Genomic DNA, 22,160 nt, shown 5'->3' with positions numbered 1-22,160 from the left:
TAGTGTAATATTCAGACCTTGAGTTAGGAGAGACATCACACTGCAGCCCTGGGCACCCATCTCTCTGATGTGCCTCAGTAGAGAGGTTTAGCTAGACTCAAAGCCGACCCCATATTGAGAACACTGTGTGCAAGTGAATGATGGGTCCTGGATCTCAGGTGCCATGGGTCCTGGTTGTTCTGTCACAGGGATTCTACCCACTGCTGGGATTGCACATAATATACTGTCTTGCTAATCCAACATGCTGTGGACCCCTCTGTGAGCTCTGCTGAGAAGGACAACTTTGCCCACATAGTGCATGCTAACAATCACTCTACTCCTGACCACCCAGGGCTTCTGCTCTTTGAGATTTTACTTCAGGCACCACTGTTCCCTCTGCTAGGACATCTGAAGCACATTTGCAGCACATCTAGATAAAATCTCTTCACAGTAGCTTCCTTCGTTAAATTAGACCTCCAGTTCAGATCATTCCTACCATTCTGAGAGTTATCCTTGGGGACTCTTAGGGTCTTCCGTGCTGGTGAATCTCATTTGGCACCCTTTCAGTCTCTCAGGGACTCCATAAAATGAGGGAGTTGATTCTTAGTCACTTTCCATACAAAGTTCTCTCAGCCATGCTTTTTGTGACCTTGTGCCTGAAGGCAAGGTTCACTCAGTGGAACTGACAGGAGTCGTCTTTGTTTAGTAAGTCACTGAGGAGCTGCACATTACATGATTAGAAAGTGTTTCATAAGGGGCTGGAGAGATAGTTCAGCAGTTATGGGCACTGGATGCTCTTCCAGAGGTCCTGAGTTCAATTCCCAATAACCCCATGGTGACTCACAACCATCTTATAAAAAGCCCTCTTTTGGTGTGCAGGCCAAGCAGACAGAGCACTCATACATTAAAAACAAAACAAAACAACCCATAAATAAATAGAATTTAAAAAGAAAGCATATCATAGGTTGCTTTTTAAAAGAAATCTTGTCCAAAATAACTTGCCTCCAACTATAAAGGGAAGTGACTGGCAGTTAACTACAGTTCTGTTCAGCAGCTTTTGTCTACCTGACTCCATTCTTCAAGTAAAATTCTGTGAAGGAAATGTCTGTGGCAAGTAAGAGGCTTCTTTAGCCAAATAATATCAACTTCATTATGGGTTGAATTTTATACCCCACATTCACATGTCCAAATCCTAACTCCCTGCATATAGGCTCACTTGGAAATAGGGCCATTATAAGTGTATCATTTAAGATGATGTTGGAGTAGAAGGGACCATAGCATAAAATGATTGATACCCTTATTAGTGGATGAATGGACATAGGCATGCACACAGAAAGGACATCATGAACTCAGCTATCTTCAAGCCAAGGAGAGATGCTTGAAATGAATCTTTTTTTTTTCAGATCCCTGCTATCCTAAACTACGAGAAAATACATTTATGAGATATGAGCTATCAAGTGTGTGGTATTTTGTTTTCAGAGCAAACAGGTTCAGATTCCTGCTACACAAGTGCTTAAGGGACTTCTTGAGTTCTTAGTGTGTATAGAGCCTAGATTTCAATAGTTCTGAAACTCATTACATCCACACAAACACCTGAAGGTAACAATATGGAATTATATAAAGTCTACATCCTAAATTGCTTCACCTAGTTGAAAGTGCCCCCAATCCTTCATTGTAACAGGGAGTCATTTATTTTTAGAATGGGAAGAAAAAATTAATGTTCAGATAGAAAAGATGCAAATAGAAAAGGTGCCTAAGATGCCTAGCTGGCTCTAGAGTTGAAGACAGTTGGGGATTTTGTGATCGATCCCAAGATACGGGCTCTAACAGAAGAGGGGTGATCTCAAAGACAAGCCTCTGGCCTTTGAGTGCCCCTGCTCACAATTTAGTTCAATGCAATCCTTCCCTGAACCACTTCAGAACCAATTCAGTTCTAGGCATCCTCATCGGGGTTTCTATTTTAATGCTCACTTTGCTCACATGAATAGTTTGCTGAATTCTTTTGGATTTACCCTAATTTTAAAAGCAAAGTGGGTGGAATAGATTGTCTTCCAAAAGAAGCACTGTCAAGATTCATAAATGTTAAGTTTGTATTAATAACCAGAACTTCATTTGCCTGAAAGTGTGAACATTAAAAGCATGAGACAGCATGTTTTTATACTTCTTTAATTGGGCTTGTAGACTCATTTACTAGAGGAAATGAAACAGCATTTCACCAGGATTGTTTTCTATTGGAGAATTATATTGATTGTTTTTGCTTTTTAGAATTTGTTGAGTTATTGCAAAGTCACTACTTAACTTTAAATAAATCTATAACTAAATATAACAGATTCTTTTTAAACTGTTTTCATAGCCAGGCGCTGAAGTTGCTATCCTAGATATCATCTGTACACACTATTTTGCTTTCTGCAATTAAAACGTTAGAAGACAAATTTTATTTAAAAAAATTATTTCATAGGAAATCTACTATACAAGTCCATGTAGATAACTTTTGTGAAGTAATGTAAATTTGGGGAATAGACTAGTGGTTCTAGAGTGAGGGGTCAGGGAAAGAAATAAATGGCACTCTAAAAGTCTAGCACAACACAGTCTTCCAGGATGGTGTAGCTGAGTGTTTTGATATTGGTGTTAGTTAGGGAGGTACATGTGTGATCATGCAAAGATACATATTTTGTCCTTGGCTTTTTTCTGCCTCCTAAACTTCCTCATGTACTTTTCACTGTTAAAATTGGTTCCTATTCAGAACCCAGGATCTAAAGGCATCTAAGAGATTTTAGAAGAAGATGATGATGATGATCATGATCATGATTTACTTTCCATTCTTGCAATACAACCTGAATATAGAAGAAGATGGGACTGGATGTCAAGTCCATTAACAATAGCTTTATCCTGGGTTGATTTCCCCTCAGAACAGCACTCCACTTAAATTAGCCTCTGACTGTGACTGCTTCATTGTTCTTTGTCATGGTTCACTGCACAGACCATAGTTCATCCAGCAGTCCTCTGCTTTTATTGCACATGTTTTTTGTTTCTTACTGATATACACCAAGGTTTAAAAAAAATTAAAATTGCTTAGATGCTATTCTAATTATTCTTACCTAAAGCCACAGTGTTACCTGAAATTTTGCCATGTCCCTTCATGGTTACCAGATGATACTGAGGAAAATCAGGTCCCTTCTCATTAATAATAATAATAATAATAACATAAGAATAGACTAAAAGGGAAGTTCAAGGAAATTTTCATTAAAGTTTAAAAAAAGGTTGGCAAGCTGTAAATCTCAGCAGCTACCTGGAGAAGGAAAACGAAGAGAAGGAAAAATAAACAGCCATGCTGTTTGAGTTCAGCAGGCATGTAGAGCAGTCCCATGGTGACAGGCCACAGGAAGTCATGTGGCAGGAAGAGGAGCTTTAGATAATGAGTAAGAAAGCCCAAAGTGTTAAAAAAAAAAAAAAAAAAGCATGCTTAGAAAAGAAGTGGAAGGAAGGATAGGAGAAGTTAAGCTTCTCTGAGAAATTAGTAAAAGCAGGCAGACCTATGAAGCAGCTTGGCTATGACGCTATAAACAACGTGCTAGGAAGTGGGAATCATGGGAAAGAAAAGTGCAGTGTCTTACTAAAGGGCCCATTATCCTGCTTCTGTCTTTAGCATGGCTTAAGGTGAACCCACCATTATAGGGGTGGTCTCACCTTCCTGAGGGTGGTCATTGGCCAGGTGCCTGACCAGCCCAGCTGGGATGTTAGGTCTAGATTTCATTTTCTTGACCGGAAGGATAGCTTCTGTTAACTGGCTTTTACTCCTGCTATGTCAACAGTTTTGTCAATTTCTTCTATACTTTCCATTGCATCTTCAGCAATCAGACTTTACCCCATGCCATTGTTATTAGACTTCATTAGAGTCGCATTTGGTCTCTTGCAATCTTATAATAATAATAAATCTTGTTCAATCTGAATTTCTTATTTGAGCCTTCTCCTTACTGTCACTTGCTTCCCGGACATTTATTAATTGCTGAAAATTAACCCAGATGCTAGGCTTCTACCATTCTGTCTGGGAGTCCATTGCAAAACACTCTTTGTGATATTTTTGGTTTTCAACTTGACACAAGCCAGAATCCACCTGGGAAGAGAGTCTCAATACAGGAATTGTCTGTATCAGGTTGGCTGGTGGGCATGTTTCCTGGGGAACTGTTTTGATTATCTTAATTGATATGGGAAGACCCAACCCAGTATGGGTGAAACCATTCCCTGAGCTTGGGGTCCTGGATTGTCTAAGAGAGCAGCTGAGTACTAGCATGCTAGTTAAGCAAGCAAGTCAATGAATGCATCACTCCTCATCTTGACTGCCAAAGTGATGTGACTAATCATCTCAGGTACTGAAATATATAAAACTCACCAACTCATTTTCCTCATCCTTCTCTCCCATCCATTTAACAAAACCCAGAATGAGTGTGAAAAATCAGTAGATGGGAGTGTTTAATGCCATCTCCATATTCCGCAGCGTCTTATTCTCTTGCTTGTGCCATTCATGAGTTCCAGTCTCCCCCTCCTTCAGCTTTCTCAAGCCAGGAATTCATTACTGCTCTTCACCTTATGCGTTTTCAAGATCTCTTTTTTTGTTTCCAGGAACTTCTGTCTAATTACATTTATCCAGTAGTTAAAGAGAGAAGGAGTAAATGAAAGGAATGGACAAATCACCTTTCATCCCTCTTTTCTTGTCAATGTTGTTCCTTCTCTTCTTTGTAAAGACTTTTCAACTTTTATTTGAAAACTGTACTTGGTATCTCAAGTTGTACTCAGTAAACAGCTTTCTCTGGAAATTCCCTTCTCCGAGAGTCTCCAAATAGTGTGGTTGGAGTGGCTGACTTCTGTATTTCCAAGTTTATTCTGTCAATTTCTGTAGACACTATATTGCTAATTATTGTCTAAGGATAATAGAATCCACAGGCACTTTTTGCACATGTTCCCTCCTTGTAACAACACCAGGGCCCTAGAGATCAATTATGGCCTCAACTGGAAGTCAAGCAGGACCTTGTTCCACCAGACCCTTGGTCCATCATATTTCCTCAGAAGGAATTCAGCACTGTGAAGATCTCAAACAAGAATTGGTAGCACTCTTCATTACAAAATAACATTTCTTCATCACATTTTATATGTTAAAAGCCTTAGCTGTGACACAGTGGGTACATAGGATATCTGATATGTGACCTCCAAAGGGATCACAACCAACAGATTGAGATCCACTGCTACAACATATTGTCAATACATACCCTTTCCATTAGTGAAAAACATTTTTAAAGTGAGAGATAACAAGTCAATATTTAAAGATAACAATATGAAAAGAGTGATAAAGATGATCTTTTCTTCAAATCTGTGAAATAGTAGCTTCTTAAATAACACCAAGGTGGTAAAAATGAATGGGAAATGGTCTCTTTTGTTTGTTGTTATGTTGTGTTTTAAGTTTATTATGCCTTCATAATTTTGGGATTTTGGGACAATTTTATAAGGAGATATCTATTTCTCAAAACAAAACTCTCAACCAAACCGAACCAAACACCCAGCTTAACTACCAATCAAAGCTTTCTTGAAGGCAATTGGTCAATTTATTCTAAGGGATCTCAAGGGCACACTCACCTAATTGGCTTGATTAAACGTGCTTCCCCTGCAGTCTTCCAATACTGCATATTTTCAGCTGCTCATTGTTCAAGGATTACCTTTATGTTCTTAATTTCTTGCAAAAACATGTATTGCCTAATTAGACCCATCTCCTGTATGCGCTATTCTGCACTTAACCTGAACACTATATTGTAGCATGTTTAAACTACTGTTGATTGAAATTATTTTAAAAATATATTTCCTTCTAGTAGGCATTCTATTTTTCAAATATTTACATTTATAGAATTATGAATTACTTATTTTAGCTCACAGCTTCAGAGGGTTCTGTGCATGGCTGTTTGTTTCCAGGAGCTTGGGCAGAATTTTATGGCAGTGGTAGCAATATAGTAGAAGAGTTTTTCCACTTTATGGCAGTCAGGAAACAGATTAGAGCAGCTAACATGGCTAACAAGGAGCAGAGTAAACAGAACACAAGAAGGGGCTAAAACAATGACAGATTTCTAAGGACAGACCCCTAATGACTTACTTCTTCCATTTAGGTAGGAAGTTCTACCACCTCTCAGTAATCTATTCAACCTTCATATCCACTAATGGTCACAGCCTTCATGCACCAATACTCTCTAGAAACAATCTGATCGCTCTTCAGAGGCTTGTTTTTAATTCATATAATTAGGATTAACCATCACAATAAGATAGTGTTTTTCTTTAAAAAAAAAAAAAAGAAGATAGTGTTTCTCAAAGTAAATGCATAATCAGTGTGCCACAATTCATTTGAGGTATTCTTGTGTCTGTGTCTGCACTTAATTGAATTCCAGGTGATTCTAATATAGAGCAAAGTCAATAAACTACCAACAATACAAATACAATCATATCTGTACTTAAAAGACCAGGTTTAAGAACCAAAATTTCTAATATACTTTGGCTGTGATTTTGAGAAAGCTGTTTATTTCTTTGAGTTTTAATTTCTTCATCAGTAAATTGGGCAGTGTGATAATGATTGCAAAGGCTGGTGGAGATCAAATGATACACAAAGTGGGAACTGTTCCATAAACTGTAGAGTTCAGGAGCATTTGTTAGCTGCCGTAACTCATGACTCCTCCCCTGGAATTCTCTAGAAATGTTATTTAGCTCATGCAATTTGCTTGGTGGCTGTTTATGTGCTTTAATAAGGTTACATCACTTTCATAGTAAAACGGATCCATAAATTCAAATTGGCTTCATGGGGAGTTCATCTAATGTGATTAGTCATTTTGGTCCAGTTGGTCAAAATGATTGCATGGAAAATCATAGGATCCCTGGTTTGTATATATCACTGCTATATACAAACAAACTGAGAACAAGTAGAGCAGGATTCCTCTCCAATTCCATGATGCTGCTCAGGACTACACCTTGAGCAGTTGCACCGGTGCCTTCAGATTCCAGCTGCTCCAACAGATGCAGGGTACACACTGGAACCACTTCTTCCAATTGCTTCTGGTTCATTCTTATTTGCTATATCCTCCAGCTGCTTTGGGGGTATTTTAAAACAAAGCATTTTTGTAAGACCTCAAGAAGCCATAGCCATACTGCCAAATCCTTCTTAGGAGATTTTCCCTAACTAACCAAATTCAATTCTAATAATTTCTTTAATTCTTCTGTACTAGAGTTAATTTTGTTGTCATGAATTTGATGATCAGTTTTATACTGTTTTCTGCTTTCCCATTTATTACTATAAATAGCAGATAACGCCTAGTTTAACTATATGAGAGAATATTTATGAAATACTCAATGGATCCTGGGCAATGTTGAATGGCAAGTGATTGAATTCTTCATTCTTATCTAGGAGGCTATAACATTCTTGAAAAGGTAAGATATATACCTTGCTAAACATTTAGCCAGACAGTGTCAATGTATGAGTCTGAAAGCTCAGAAAAATCACTTTTTGTTTTAAGCCTACCATTAACATACTAGGCAACATCATGCATGATTGTATTAAGAGTAGTGAAGAATGGGTTTGATGTTGATGTTTTCTGGATAACTGTAAATACTGGTAACAGAATGTAAGGATGCTTTGAGTAAGTCTTACAGTGAAGTTTGGATTCAAGAACATTAGACATTGAAAACAGATGGAAGAAGTGAACTATCCTATAAAGATAAAAACAAACATGTCCCTGGAGACCATTGAGCAGAGGGTGATACAGTATTGCTACTGAGTCAGTAACAACCTCAGAGCCTAGATATGTGGCAGGTTGTATTAATGACCTTGCCCATGGTTATGTAACATAAAGGAGACCCTGTCTTTGGAGCCAAGTACTTAAAGAGATTGGATTATGTTTTTATATCTTATTAGCTGGTCTATTTGAAAATTTTCTTTGCAAGCCATTTTCTAAATTACCTATTTGGCCCACATTATATTCTCTAAAAATGAAGATAATGTTTATTCAGAAGATTTTGAAGAGCACATTAGGTAACAGCACAAAGATGTAGAAAGTATACGATACGTGATAGGAATTTTATTTTGTTAAAGTGCTGGAGTGTTATTTTAGTGTTAACTGTATTGGATTAACATGGGGTATGTTTGCAGTCTCAAAAGGTTATCAAAATGAAGCTTAATCTTTATTAATAAATTAAGAATAAAGCCCCAAACTTCTGTGTGAGGAAATGAAGCAATTATAGAAACCATTGCGGCTTCTATCTCAAGACGAGACTTGGGAATGGGAGAGACAATTAGGTCATTATTTCTCATAGGCACAACAGTGAACATGCTAGAAGTTTCTGGAACTCTAGAGAAGGACCCAGAACTCCCAAGAGTCAAGGCCTGGAAGCTTCTTTGGAACAATCTTTAAAGGTATTTTGTGATTAAGCAATAAAAAAAAAAACTAAATTCATCAAGAGAGGACAAGATAAAGCAAAGACATAGAAAGCAGCTACAAAGCAAAGCCTTTCATTATGTGTTCTAGAGTTTCTATTAAGTTTTATGTCTATCTTATACACTGTAAATTATATAGGGAATTTGTCCTTCAACCTTAGGTTTAAATCAACCATCTCTGGAGATGGTGTGTAGGAGAGTGTGGAGCATGTGGATGAGAGACAGGCTCGCATTCAGTTTCCAGCCTCTCCTGTAATCACATGACTTTGCAAGCTTTACCTGTCTGTCACTTTTCTCTGAGAAATGGCTCTAATTTCTGCTCAGGCAGACACAACAGATCCTTTTTATTCTCACTTAACAGGATCATTTGGTCTGTTTCTGGTTATCCCTGTTATCCCTGATAAAATCTTGGATATTCTCCTGGAATTTAGGCTCAAGTAGAACCAACTTTTTCTTCATTTTTGCTTTGCTGATATTTAATATGAGAGCATGATCTTTTGAAATACAAGAAACATGAGGAATATTTTTCTTCTACTAGCATATTAATATAAACTTGCAAACTCTGATATTATATATTATTAATTTATATATATACATATAACTGTGTGTATGACTGTGTGTATGCTGTATGTGTACATACATGTTCATGTGCATGTATATGTGTGTACAGTTGAATTTGTTGTACACATGGGGGATTGGAGTTCTATTAAGGTAAACAACTTAGCCAAGGTTTAAAAATACATCCTTTGAAGTGCTGCAATAGATTACCTCTCCCAATCAAGCACCATTTACATTCCTCAAGATGCCTAGGATAATTGTTTCAGCTTGAGTACCTAACATCAAGGGTATGATCTCATTTGTTTGTTTAAGACCAAATCTTTAGTCCACATTGGCATCAAATGCTCTATTAGTTGGGGATAATTTTGAACTTCTAATCCTCTTGTCTCCTCTGTGTAAGAACTGGGATTGTATGTGCACAGTACCATGCTAGTTCTGGGGACAAAATGCAGAAATTTATGAATGTAGGGAAAACACTCAGCTAATTGAGGTACATCCCCAGCACTGGTCTCTATGTTGATCTATCCTGGGAAACTGAGAAATAACTCCTGTGTGGGAGAATCCAAGCAACCTGTAAGACTAGCTAGTTGTTCAAGGTGGGGAACAGATGTCTCTTAAGTAGTTCAGGTCCTCATATTTGAAAGATTAATAACACTATTTATATAATGATATTTTTTGCCCCAAAGACAAAAGACAGTTGTCCTGCCTTCCTAAAATACATTATGAAATCCATTAAGTAGTGAATGTGTCAAACATGCATTTTTTTTTCTTCACTGGCAAGTTTTGTAATTCATATAAAATGCTCTACTGTGACTTGATCCATAAAAAATAAATTTTCCTTTTCTAAAGAGCTTTCTGAATCCTCTTTACTCGTTTCTGTTCATCTTTTCTCACTGTTTCAGTCTTTAATGCTTGTTAGTAGTGCCTGTCACAGTACCAGGTTTCTACAAACTATTTCAGGAGATTCTGAGGGGAAGACAATCAGCTGGGGCTACAAAGGTGGTACCCCAGCTTCAGGAATGCCATGAATCTGCGCCATGGCACCCCACTTTAGGAAATGCTCTAAATTCATTTTTAGATTTCAATAGATTTATGAAGGTACAAAGCCAAATTGTCTATGCCCATTTTCTCTGTCTGTACTCCCAAGGCAAAGCTCCAATTAGGAAATGACTCCAAGAGAACTTGATTAACCCAAAAGGCCATTGATATGGAGTTATTCATCATGGGGGCATATTAAGGTTTATATTCCTGAAGATAAGTGAAGTTGCCATGTAATTTAATAATGTAAGAAATGTGAAGGTTTGACTTCATTGTGAAAGAAATGCAGGGAGTGATGTGATGAGAAGCCTCATACCAGGAAAAAGCTGTGGAAAAGGGAAACTGACAATTCTTGTTTTGTCTAGCTCTTTAGGGCACACCGAGCCTCTGTTTCCTCTCTCACGTTCTCATTACATTCCTCAGAGTCAATGGTCACATTAAGTTAAATGACTGATTGCCCCTTTACTGTGTAAAGTGGTGCCTCATCATTGAAGGGTTAGTGTATTCCTAAAGTTTTAAGGTATGTCTCAAAGAATAGCATATCCCAAATTTATCAGGAAGAAAGAGAGGAGGCTTTTGCCGTCTAGGTATCTTTATGCACCCCTTCTTCATTTTAGCCCTACAATAAATGACTCCGTGGTGTTCCAGAGGGTGGGTGTGTTAACTGTTGATGGTGGGACAAATAAAAACAAGATATGGTTCTGTTTCTCACAGCTTCAATCATATCATATTTTAACCTGACATTTGTGGCAGAGTAAAGGTAAGGGCCGTGGTGGCACATAAATACCACTGTAGTATTTCTGACAGCTGCTACCACTACCCAAGGTAGTCATGGATCCAAAAAGACACACACACACACACACACACACACACACACACACACACACGCATTGGAGTAAGCAATTGCACCGAGTAATAGTGTGATCCTGGATTCACTGATAAGTCAGTGTGACAAGTGCCCAGTTCCTCTGGGAGATTATAAGCGAGCCACATATAAAGGGACAAAACGCAGAAGAGGTTGAAATAGAGATGAAAGCTGAAGAACAAGATAAAGACTTGGTCTTGTGAACAATAGGCTATAAAGCCCACTCGAGTGAAAAGACTGATAGGAAAATGTAGGCAGAAGAAACTGTCTTACTTACTTAATGTCCAGGGGTTTCCCACAATTTCCTATCACTAAGTCTTTTGGGAAAAGCCAAAATGAGTCAAGAGCAGTGGTAAAGACCAGATCACAAAGGGTCTTTGAGATTTTGGAAAAAACAAAACAAAACAAAAAAACAACCAAAAATTCATTTTCTTTTCTCTTCTGGGGAAGTGAACTTTATGAAGCTATTGAAAACAACCAAGCAACAAACAATTATAATTTGTATTTATACGTCTCACTTTACGAGGATCACTGTGTATCAATTGGGGAAAGAAAATACTAAGGAGAAGGAGGTAGAAAGGCTCTGCTACAGCTACATCACTGAGGTTGATGAAGAGAGTGGTGTGAGTCTTGCGTGGAAGGTTGGGTGCCCCCACTCAGGGATTAGTAGATGTGGGAGAGGGAGAGACACCAGGTCAGTCAGTCAGGTGTGTAGATACAAGCTCAGGATGAGTACACTGAAGGCTGAGTAATACACACACACACACACACACACACACACACACAGAGAGAGAGAGAGAGAGAGAGAGAGAGAGAGAAAGAGAGAGAGAGAGAGAGAGAGAGAGAGAGTGCATTCTCAGGCTGAAGCCCCTTACTCACAGTGTAGATATCACCAAATATTACTATCAGTTTAGGGGATATTAGCGAAACTCTCAGAAAATTAGCGATTTTTAAAGAAATTGTAAATACATAAGCAGTTTCTACATCAGAGTCTTCCTTAACTAAGCCAACCTTCCCTATTTACGCAATTCTATGCTTCGTTTTACTCTAGATTATGGCAGATACTCTTCTCCACTAACGCCATACCCATTCCAGCCAATTCTGTCCCTTGCGTCCTTTCCTGAGCGCATGCTAGAAACTGAAGCAGTGGCGGCTGCATACCACAGTTCCAGGCAACTCCATGAAACACAAGTCTCACAATAATTCCACTTTAAAGATTTGTTTATTTCCTTTATGACACGTGTGTGCACCTGCAGCATATGTTAATTGCCACATTGTGTGATAACTATGATTTCGGAACTACCGATCCCTTTATCTCCCTGCCTTCCTGAAATATCTGGATCATGGATAGTCACCTTGCATTCATAAGAATCTCTGGGAATTCCCAGACTATCACTGAACTTCTAAACCAGGCCTAGTTACTGGGCATTTCTTAGTATAGAAGAAAAGCCTTTAAAAGATCCCACCTGTAGACAAAATTCTAAACAGTCTTAGTAAATAAGAAACATAGAGCCAAATACAGAGTTAAAAGCCAAAGAGATCAGAGCACTAGCAAAGAGCCATGACTACCTTGTCTTACCACCTCGTAGCTGTCGCTTCCCCAGAGGAGAGAGTTTCTTCCCGTTAGACTTGTCTTTTTATTGCCTTTCTGTTCTGCCTTCTTATTGGCTCTAAACCCAACCACATGACTTCCTCATCACTGCCTGTCTATACAGACCTCCAGGTCTCTATGGTTGGTACTGGGATTAAAGGTTTTTGTCACCACATTTGGCTGTGTCCTTGACCACACAGAGACTCTGCCTGCCATGTGATCGAATTAAGGGCGTGTGCTACTACCGCCTGACTCTGCTTATGGCTCGCTATGACCTCTGATCTCTAGGTAAACTTTATTTATTAACATACAAGTAAAATCACATTTCAGCACAAATAAAATATTACCATACCCACTTGCATTTATGTCTCTTAATTTCGACTATATGTGTTCTTAGTTGACAATCACCATATAGAACTTTAGATACAAAATATGATTTGTGATCTGGAAATACTAGAATTCATGAAAATAACTAAATTTACTAATAAAAATTCCTATGCCTCACAGCCATCCCTGGTACTTATAAACACATGCCATAAAAATGCCCATGCAAATATGTCTACATGTGCCTGTGGGCATGTATGCATGTTTGTGTAGAGTCCATAGGTTGATGGTGGATACTCTCTCTTTTCATTCTCCACCTTAGTTTTTGAGGCAGGGTCTCTCACTGAACCCAGCACTCAATAATTGGCTAGACTGGGTGGCCAAGGAGCTATAGGTCTTCCATATTAAGGTTATAGATACACATCCAGCCTTAAAAACTATAGATGATGGGATTCTAAACTCAGGTCCTCATGCTTGCATGGCAGGCACTCTGCCAGCTGAGCAATCTCTCCAGCCACTGATTTTTTTTTTAATATAAGGAAAATGAAGAAAGTTGAGCTTTAACAATTTTAATCAATTATTTATATTCATGTCTCTGCAGTATAAGCAGAAACAGAGTGAGAGTGCTTTCAGAAAAGGCTGATCTTTGAAGGCACAAATATTAGTTTCCTTTATACAATGATCCTGTTTGACAAGTCATCTCCAAACTCTGGCTCGAAGTAATGCTTATGGGACTGAGGGGATGCTCAGTGGTAAAGTGTTAGCTGCAGAAGCAAGAGGATTTGAGTTCCATCCTCCCCACCCACATGAAAAAAACACAAGTTGTGGTGTTCTTTTGGGTTTCCAGAGCTGGGGAGGTACAGATAGGTAGATTTCTGGCATCCACAGGGGCACACACACACACACACACACACACACACACACACACACACACGGAGAATTCACAGACTAGCTTTACAGCTTGTCCAGCTCAATAGGGCTCCTTCTTCTACCTGTGGTCAGCTGTAGGTCAGCTAGACAGGTTTGCTTGTACTAGCTAGACTTCCTCATAGGGTCAAGGCATTGGCTGAAACAACTGGGCCGATTCACCTTTGCTTTGTGTGCTGTGTTACCTTCCACCAGATGACCTTGAAAATGATCACCTAGTGTAGACTAATATCCAACAGACAGAGCAAATGGATGTAAGCAATTTGGCTGTATACCTTCATAAATCAAATCTACTGAAATCTGAAGATGGATTTAGAGTATCTCCTAAAGTGGGGTGCCACGGTGCATATTCATAGCATTCCAACAGGAAATCCAATAGTGTGCAACATGCCTAGACTTCTAGACAAGGCTTGGTGTTCCATTCATCATATTCTATTGACTAAAGGAAATTACAAGGCTGACCTATGTATAGGGGGTAAAGGAATAAGTACCCAATGGATGGGAGATATCTCAAAGGTACATAGCAAAGGATATGGATGTAGAGGGTCTTTTGTTAATCATTGCCTTTCATAGTTGAAGGGACCAGTATACTGGTATTGTATTGGCTCAAGACACCTCAAGACTAGGTTCTCAGCACATAGCAGATATATTTTCCCCAGAGGGATAAATGGCAGGGAATAAGAGACAAAGACAGGAGATAGAGGACAAGGGAGAAGGGAGAGGGAAGATATTTGTCCCAGAGGGAGAAAGGACTGCCTCTGAATAGAGAGGAGACAGTCATGGCCCATAGGAAAATGGCCATTTATAAAGGTAAAAGGGGAAAACCCATGTTAGGATGAGGTGTTTAATTTTAATTGAGCATGTTAATTAGATGAGCCAAAGGGGGACTTCTGATAGCTGGACTTTGGTAGTCAGCCTCAGGAGGAGGAAGTGGCCAAATAAGAGAACAGACCTTTATGGCTTTAGGAATGTAATCTAATGGTTTTTAGCAAAACAGAAGGCATGGGGGAGAAGGGCAAGGCCTGCCAGAGCCAGGTTTGCCAGGCTCGGACTGCCTGGAGTCCCTTCAATAGTCTCACATCAGAGTGTGAGGATTAGTTAGGTGTTTTCTAGGAGCTCTGTCTTCAAATCACTGAATAGAAATAATAAAACTTGGAAAGTGTTAATAGTTGTCTTATCTCAGAATGTTACATCCAGAGAGGTAGTTATCTTCCATTGCCTCAGATATGCATAAGTGAGGATTTTAGTTCTCGAGGTGATGTGTGTGTGTGTGTGTGTGTGTGTGTGTGTGTGTGTGTGAGAGAGAGAGAGAGAGAGAGAGAGAGAGAGAGAGAGAGAGAGAGAGATATGCAGGCTCCAAGATAAAGTATGCCAGAGAGTCCCAGAACAGTCCTCTGAAGGAAGGGATAGCATCCTGTCTCTGATGGTGAGCAGACACCCATGCAGAGAAAGAGGAAAAGGGAAGGTTGGATGGAGACACCTCAGACCTCAGTGCACTTTGGAGAAGAAACTCTGGCCATAACATATGTGATATTGACCAGGTGTCAGCATCAATTGTATGCTCAGATGCTGGTTGTGGTGGGACACAGAGGAAGTGCATCTTGTAATTCCAAGTGTGCCAGCTGGGTGTTGCCTTTCAGCTGCTCTCCCCATAGAACATGTTCTTGAAATGAGATCTGGGTAGGGAAATCCCAGAGCTGTTGTACAGAGAATATAAAATACAATTTATTCAAAAAGTGCTGGTGTCAAATTGTATCCATCGTATCATTATAAGAGCCAAGGCTGACTCTGATTATAGGCAATTGGATTGACTACAATGGATTTCTACAAACGGGCACCCAACTTGTCAATGTAGTACAACTCAAACCAACATAATGTCTTTCATTTGTCATAGGTGATAATAATTCTCTCTTTAAACAGCCTCTTATACTCCCTACCTGTCAAACATACATGCTGAATTTTCACTATTATTAATCCTGGGGTGTCTGCAATATCTCTCACTTAGTTCTTCATTTTTTTAAATGCTCATACTTCATTGTCTGATCTAGATACCAACTTCCATGGCCATTCAATGTCAAAGCTCACCTAAAGATACCTAAGGACTATCATTGCTGTATTTTGAATGCATATGCTCTTGACTTTGGTTATTATGCCACTTATAAATTTGATTCTTTGAGAGCAGAGATGATAAGCTATCTGTATATATATGTGTATATATATATAATTATATACACATAAGTATATAACTATAGTTGTAATTTTTCTTTTGCTGTTTTATTTGATAACATGGAAAGAGAAGGAAGCAGAGTGGGAAGTCGCATGCTTTGAAAATCTTCACATTCCCAGCTAAATGAGTATATGTATAAGATGTAAGAATGTAAAGCTAAATTTTCTTGGGACCTTGAAAGGAATTCCCAGTCTTCATGCGATGCTCACATGCAGCCATGTGCCTGTTTACAGCCCCAAAGAGACTGTGTGAGGATATCCTAAAGATTTAGGAATTCACTCAGTCTACTAGTATTGCTTATTTTCGTATTGTGGTTGATTCTCAGTTCTGAAGAAAATTCTTTGCTTCCTCTGCTATCTTCATATTGGATGCATAAAGAATAGCTTCCACTTGCTCTCTTTGCTTTATTCCATTGCTTATGCATACGGCATTCAGAATGTTATAAAACCACGAATCAGATATGTCATTCTTCTTTGTGAATCCATTTTTTTAGAAGTCTGCAAACATTCTAATTTCAGATATCTGGCATGTGTTTTTATTTTATTGGAATGTTAGACAATTATTTTCCTGGGTGGTATTTTAACTTAGTGGTAATTTTAACATAGAAACTCTTTTGTTAACCTGGGTGCCTTCCTGTACTACCACTTTTTCTGATTTCTTCCAATTTTCTTTGTTCTTCTGCTCAATTTCCATTTTCTTCTATTTCAATGCTAATTTGCATTAGACAATCTCTTCACTAGGAAGACTGAGATGAATCACTAGAAAGTTACTCCCAAACTGGTTTATGAGGAGAATTGGTTTTAATGAGCTTCACTCTGGGGTGACTTTAACACACTTACCCATCTAATTAAGAGACAAGCTATGATAAATTTTAATTTTTTCCTCTAGCTGTCGCTTGAGTATTTCATTTGTCTCATTTCAAACTATAGACTTGCTAACAGTTCAACTTAAAAAAAACCACCCAGATGTGCATGATTCTCATCATCCCCCTCCTTCCTAAAGCAGTGAAATAAATTGGGTTGTCAGAACTGAGGGCAAAGTGCACTACAATGTAAATTTAGAAAGTAGGTCAGGTCCTACTTCTGTGTTGAGGATATAGAAGATGAATCTCAGACTCAGACGGGGAATATTCAGTAACTGACACAAAGGGAGGGCTCCCTAAAGGCAGCAATTTTTCATTTGGTTAAGGAATTCTGGAACTTTAATCAGCAACATCAACTCCAGGGAAGATAGCTCCCATCTGTTCACTGTAGAACTCAGTACAATAAGAGTTTTCGAGTGTAATCTGTGAGAGTAAAAGAAAAGAAGGAGGGGAGGGATCACAGATTGCAGTGGTCAGACAATATAGTTATGGGGAGATCACCGGCTCAGAAAAGAGACTTAGGACTCTACTCTGATTACTAAGAGAACAAGGTAGTCACTGTCTGTGCCTTGGGGTCTGCTAAAATAGGAAATGACAAAAAATTACATGACTTAAATCTGAGAAATATATGCTTTCACAAACATTTATTATTTATGATTAATGCATAATTCCAATTTATGACAGTACCTGTAATATGAAATGAACATTTGCCTTGTTTTATTTACTTAGTTTCTAGATTAGAAAGCTTTCCAAATAAAAGTGAAGTACTTGGAAGGATGTAAAAGAAAGGCTGGCAAACACTGACCCGTGAAACCTAACAACTCAGGTGAGAGTGGATGAAGACTGTCTGGAGAGGAACAGCTTTCTGCAAAGGTAGCTGTGACTTTTTCCAGAGTAGATGGTAAACTATGTGGTGAGTTCAATGTGCCAAGGCCTTTTCACACCGTTCTTTGCGTTCTCACCTGTCTGTGGGGTCAGGAAAAACTGTACCCAAGACAGAAGTTAATGGTTTACAAGTAGAAGAATATTTCTCAAATTTGTTAAGAAATGAAAGACACATTGTACTGAAGCAAATGAGAAATATTATTTATTGAATTAATGATTCCCTTGGTTGATAATAAGATGCTGCATAGTAACTAATAGGTAAATTGACTTAAGAGACTTTCGGGAACCCTTCTAAGAATTTTTAGTAGAATACAGGTTAGTGAGAGCTTTCTTAACTATTTCCCAAGTAGATTGCTTTTAGAATATTCAAGTATTTGTGGTCTACACCTCTGAGTATTTCTATCTAGTTTTGCCTCAACAAACCCTCTTCCTATACTCTTCACATCCCCTTTAAAATTTAGAGCAAGGATCATTCCTCAGGCAAACATTAACTGATTTCCCCTTTTGACTGACCACAAATCTCTTATGTTTGTATACTAGCATTTGCATGGCATACTTGTTACACTTTTCCAGACTATGGATAACTGGTCAGCCTGTGTTCTTTCATTGACTTATACAGTCAAAACAGCAAGACTTCAGGATGATATTTTCCCCATTCCTGGCACAGTATCTTGTATGCTGGCTATTTGGGCAATCATTAAAATCAGTAAAAAACCATGGACATTGTTATTGGAAGACCCAGAATGAAGTACTTGTTCAGTCATTGAAATCAGTTAAAAAAAAATTGGATACTATTATTGTTATTGGAAGACCTGGAATGAAGTCCTCCTTCAGTTCACTTCCATTTTTCACACTTTAGATATTTCCTCACACAGAAGGTCCTGTGTCCTGCAAGCATTTGTGATCTTCTTAGCTTTGTGGTTTCCTCAGCTTTCTGGGTCTTCTAAGTTACACCCTTCTCTCTGGGAAGGAGGGCCTCCATTTGGAGCAAATTACCACACAACCATAGGCGGTGTTCTGAGAGTTTGAGTGACAGATTTTAAATTGGAAAGACTGTAAATAGGCAGGTTGCCTTCCCTTTAATGCATATGTGAAGTTCAAAATACACCGGATGGACAGATAGACAGAGGGACAGATGGTCGGACAGGCGGGAAACTGAGGAAAAGCAAAGTAGAGTTTTCCACATTATCTGGAAACAAACAGTAAATTGGAAAAGGATGTCTGAAAAACAGAACGAAGGCTGGAGTCCTCTGAAGACAGTGGATGGACAGATGTCCAGCTCTGACCCCTTTTCTCAGAGAGGTATCTGCAGATATGGACAGAGCTGTAAGATATCACCCCAGATAGAAGATCTGTCTCTCTTCCTCCAGTCTGCTTTCTACTTTCACACCTCACAGAATAGGAGCAGATATGGGTATATACAGAAGTGGGGGTGGGGTGCAGTGGGGTGCATCTTTATGTAGCTACGTATGATTTATTAGGATCCACAATTGAGAAAAATGGGTGATTCCTGTTTTTCTGAATCTGGATTATTTTGTATCAATTTTCCAGGAAATGATATAATTTTGTTTCTTTATAACTGGATAAAACTCCGTAGTTATGTCTACACTTTTTTTTAAACCTGTTCATCCATTTACAAACATCTAGATTGATTCCTTAAATTGACTTTGTGTATGGTGTTGTAATAAATACATTGGGCTTTCTATTGAATCCCCCGTATTTGAGTACACCCTCAAGAGTAGTATGTATAGGTCATAGGGTAGTTCTATTTTTAGCTGTTTTTTTTTTTTTAAAGGATTTAATAATTGCTGGGCCAGTTTACATTGTTAACAGCGATGCATAAGCCCCTCACGACCCGTTCAGCCTTACTATCATTTATTGTTTCTTTTCTTTTTTATGTGTTTTATGTGTATGAGTGTTTTGCCTATATTGATGTCTGTGTACTTCATGTGTGCCTGGTGTCTGAGGAGGCCGGAAGAGGGTGCTGGATCTCATAGGCCTGGAAGTAAAGACAGTTGTAAGTTGCCACATGGTGGCTGGAAGTTGAAATGGGTCCAGCCAGTCCTCTTCTGCTGAGTCGTATATCCAGCCTGTTTTCTTCTATTTTTAAATGTACTTTTCAATGTTTTCTATATGTAGACAATGCATTGTGAACACATGCATCTCTTACCATTTCTTACCCTCTTCCTACTCCTATAGACCTCCTTCTTTCCAACCAGTCCCCCTCCTACTGTCATGACTTTTTTTTTCTGTGTAGGGTGAGTGCGGGTAGGCATAGCTACTGTGTGCTCATTATTCAAGTGGCCATGTCACGTCCCACCCAGAAGACACTGTTTCACAGAAGCCCTCCCATCCTCCAGCTCTACAACCTTTTTTTTCTCTTTTCTTTGATGTCCCCAAGTCTTGAAGGGAATGTGATAGTAGTTGTCCTGTTTATGGCTGAGACTTCACAGTCTTTTATTCTCAGCACTTTGACCAGCTTTGAGGCTCTGCATTCGCCAACCCCTGCCGCCAACAGCAGCAGTGCTCGTCTGAAGGCACGGACACAAATATTTGAAGGAGAGTGTGCTGTCATGCCTATTTAGTGTAATATTAGTTCCAAGGCCGACCTAGGGCCAGTGACATCTCCTGCCACAAGGTTTTGCTCAAGTTTGCAGTACCAGCTGTTTCTTCCCTTGAAGCAGGCCTGGAATCCGATCAGAAAGTAGTTAGTTACTCACAAAATGATTGTGCTATTTTGGCACCCACAGGAGTTTCTTGCAATACCTCAGATTCATAGCAGGGCGAGATCATTGATGCACTTTCTACCTCAGAAGCATGCATAGAACCTTCTCTCACTGTGGCTGCTGCCCAGTGGGTAAAGGCTTCCATTTTAATTCTGGCTTGATGGATCTGCATGCTGCACCCAGGCTTGTGGTATCTTCAGCAGTTCTTACCAACTGCTTTGGGTGAGTGCACAAGATCAATGGCAAGAGCCTCTATTGTTTTGTGAGCCTCTGAGGTGAGATGAGATCTCTAAGCAGTTTTAATTTGCATTAGCCAGACAGTTAAAAATACTACTTTGTCATGTGTTTATTGAATATTTGCACTTCTTGTTTTGAGAACTATCTGTTCATTTCATTAGCCTGCTTATTGGCTGGGTTGTTTGATTTTTTTTTTTTTAATACTTAGTCATGTTTCAGTTCTTTATATATCCTAGATATTGATCTTCTGTCAGATGTATAGCTTGTAAATCCTTTGCTGTGCAGAAGCTTTTAAATTCCATACCATCCCATTGGTCAATTCCTTGGGTCGTTTCCTGAGTGATTGGAGTCCTTTTCAGAAAGTCTTGCCTGTGCCTGTATTTTGATCTGCCTTCTCTATGCTTTCCCTTAACAATTTAGACTGAAGATATACATTAAGGCTGTTGATCAATTCTAAATTTATACTTGTATGATGTGAGTATGGTCTAGTTCCATTCTTCTACATATTACTGCCTTGTTTTCCCATTGTCTTTTGTTGAAGAGTCTGTCTTCTTTCCAATGTATTTTTTGGCATGACTGTAAAGACAATCTAAACATAGTCCTGGGGTTTAATTCCAAATGTTCTACTCCATTCCTGTGATCCACATGTCTGTTTTTATGCCGGATCCTTGCTGCTTTTATTACAATGACTATATAGTGTAAATTGAAATGAGGTATTGTGATACCTCTAGCACTGCTCTTTTTTCTCAAGATCAAATTGCCTAGTTGGGGTATTTGGGGATTCCATATGAATGTTAGGGTTGTTTTGCTATTTTTGTGAAGAATGTCTGGAATTTTTATACAGATTGGATTGAATTTGTAAAACACTTTTTCTAATATAACCACTTTCAATACATTAATCTTACCTATCCATGAGCATGGGAGGTCTTTCCATCATCTAATGTCTTCTTCAATTTCTTTCTTTTTTTAAAAAGTTTTCACTGTAGAGGCCTTTCACATCATTGATTAAGTTTATTCTTAGGCATTTTATTGTATTGAACTTGTCTTCTTAATTTGTTTTTCAGTATGTTCAGCATTGGTACATGGAAATCTGCCAATTTCTATGTGTTGTATGTCCTGAAAATGTTTATCAGTTCTGAGAGTTTTCTAAAGGTATTGTTATGTCTCTTGTGTACAGAATCATATCATCTGCTGCTGTGGGATAATGCTCTTGTACACTGTAAAGATTTGTCCCTTGAACTAGTTTAATAAAATACTGATTGGCTAGTAGCCAGATGGGAAGTATAGGTGGGATGACCAGACTAGGAGAATTCTGGGAAGAGGAAGGGTGGAGTCAGGAATCATGAGCCAGATGCAGAGGAAGCAAGATGAGAATGTTGTACTGAAAAAAGGAACCAAGCCACATGGCTAAATATAGATAAGAATAATGAGTTAATTTAAGTGTAAGACCTAGTTAGTAATAAGCCTGAGCTACCAGCCAAGC

General features: G+C 38.7%; 1 long non-coding RNA gene across 2 annotated transcripts in view; it reads left to right on the top strand.

The window, feature by feature from the left end:
* LOC131919276 (uncharacterized) overlaps positions 1-17,736 on the top strand; it is a 78,743-nt gene extending 61,007 nt beyond the window's left edge. Inside the window, exons 4-5 of one of the 2 annotated variants that reach the window (XR_009381206.1) lie at positions 8,317-8,416; positions 17,559-17,736. This is a non-coding gene — a long non-coding RNA (uncharacterized LOC131919276). The remainder of the gene's footprint in view (positions 1-8,316; positions 8,417-17,558) is intronic. The other variant, XR_009381207.1, reaches the window with a different exon arrangement.
* Positions 17,737-22,160: the final 4,424 nt, after the last annotated feature.

This window comes from Peromyscus eremicus, chromosome 9, assembly GCF_949786415.1.
Source record: "Peromyscus eremicus chromosome 9, PerEre_H2_v1, whole genome shotgun sequence".
Classification (NCBI taxonomy): Eukaryota; Metazoa; Chordata; class Mammalia; order Rodentia; family Cricetidae; genus Peromyscus; species Peromyscus eremicus.
Note: the sequence above shows the minus strand (reverse complement) of the source record. Positions and strands in the feature narration are given on the sequence as shown.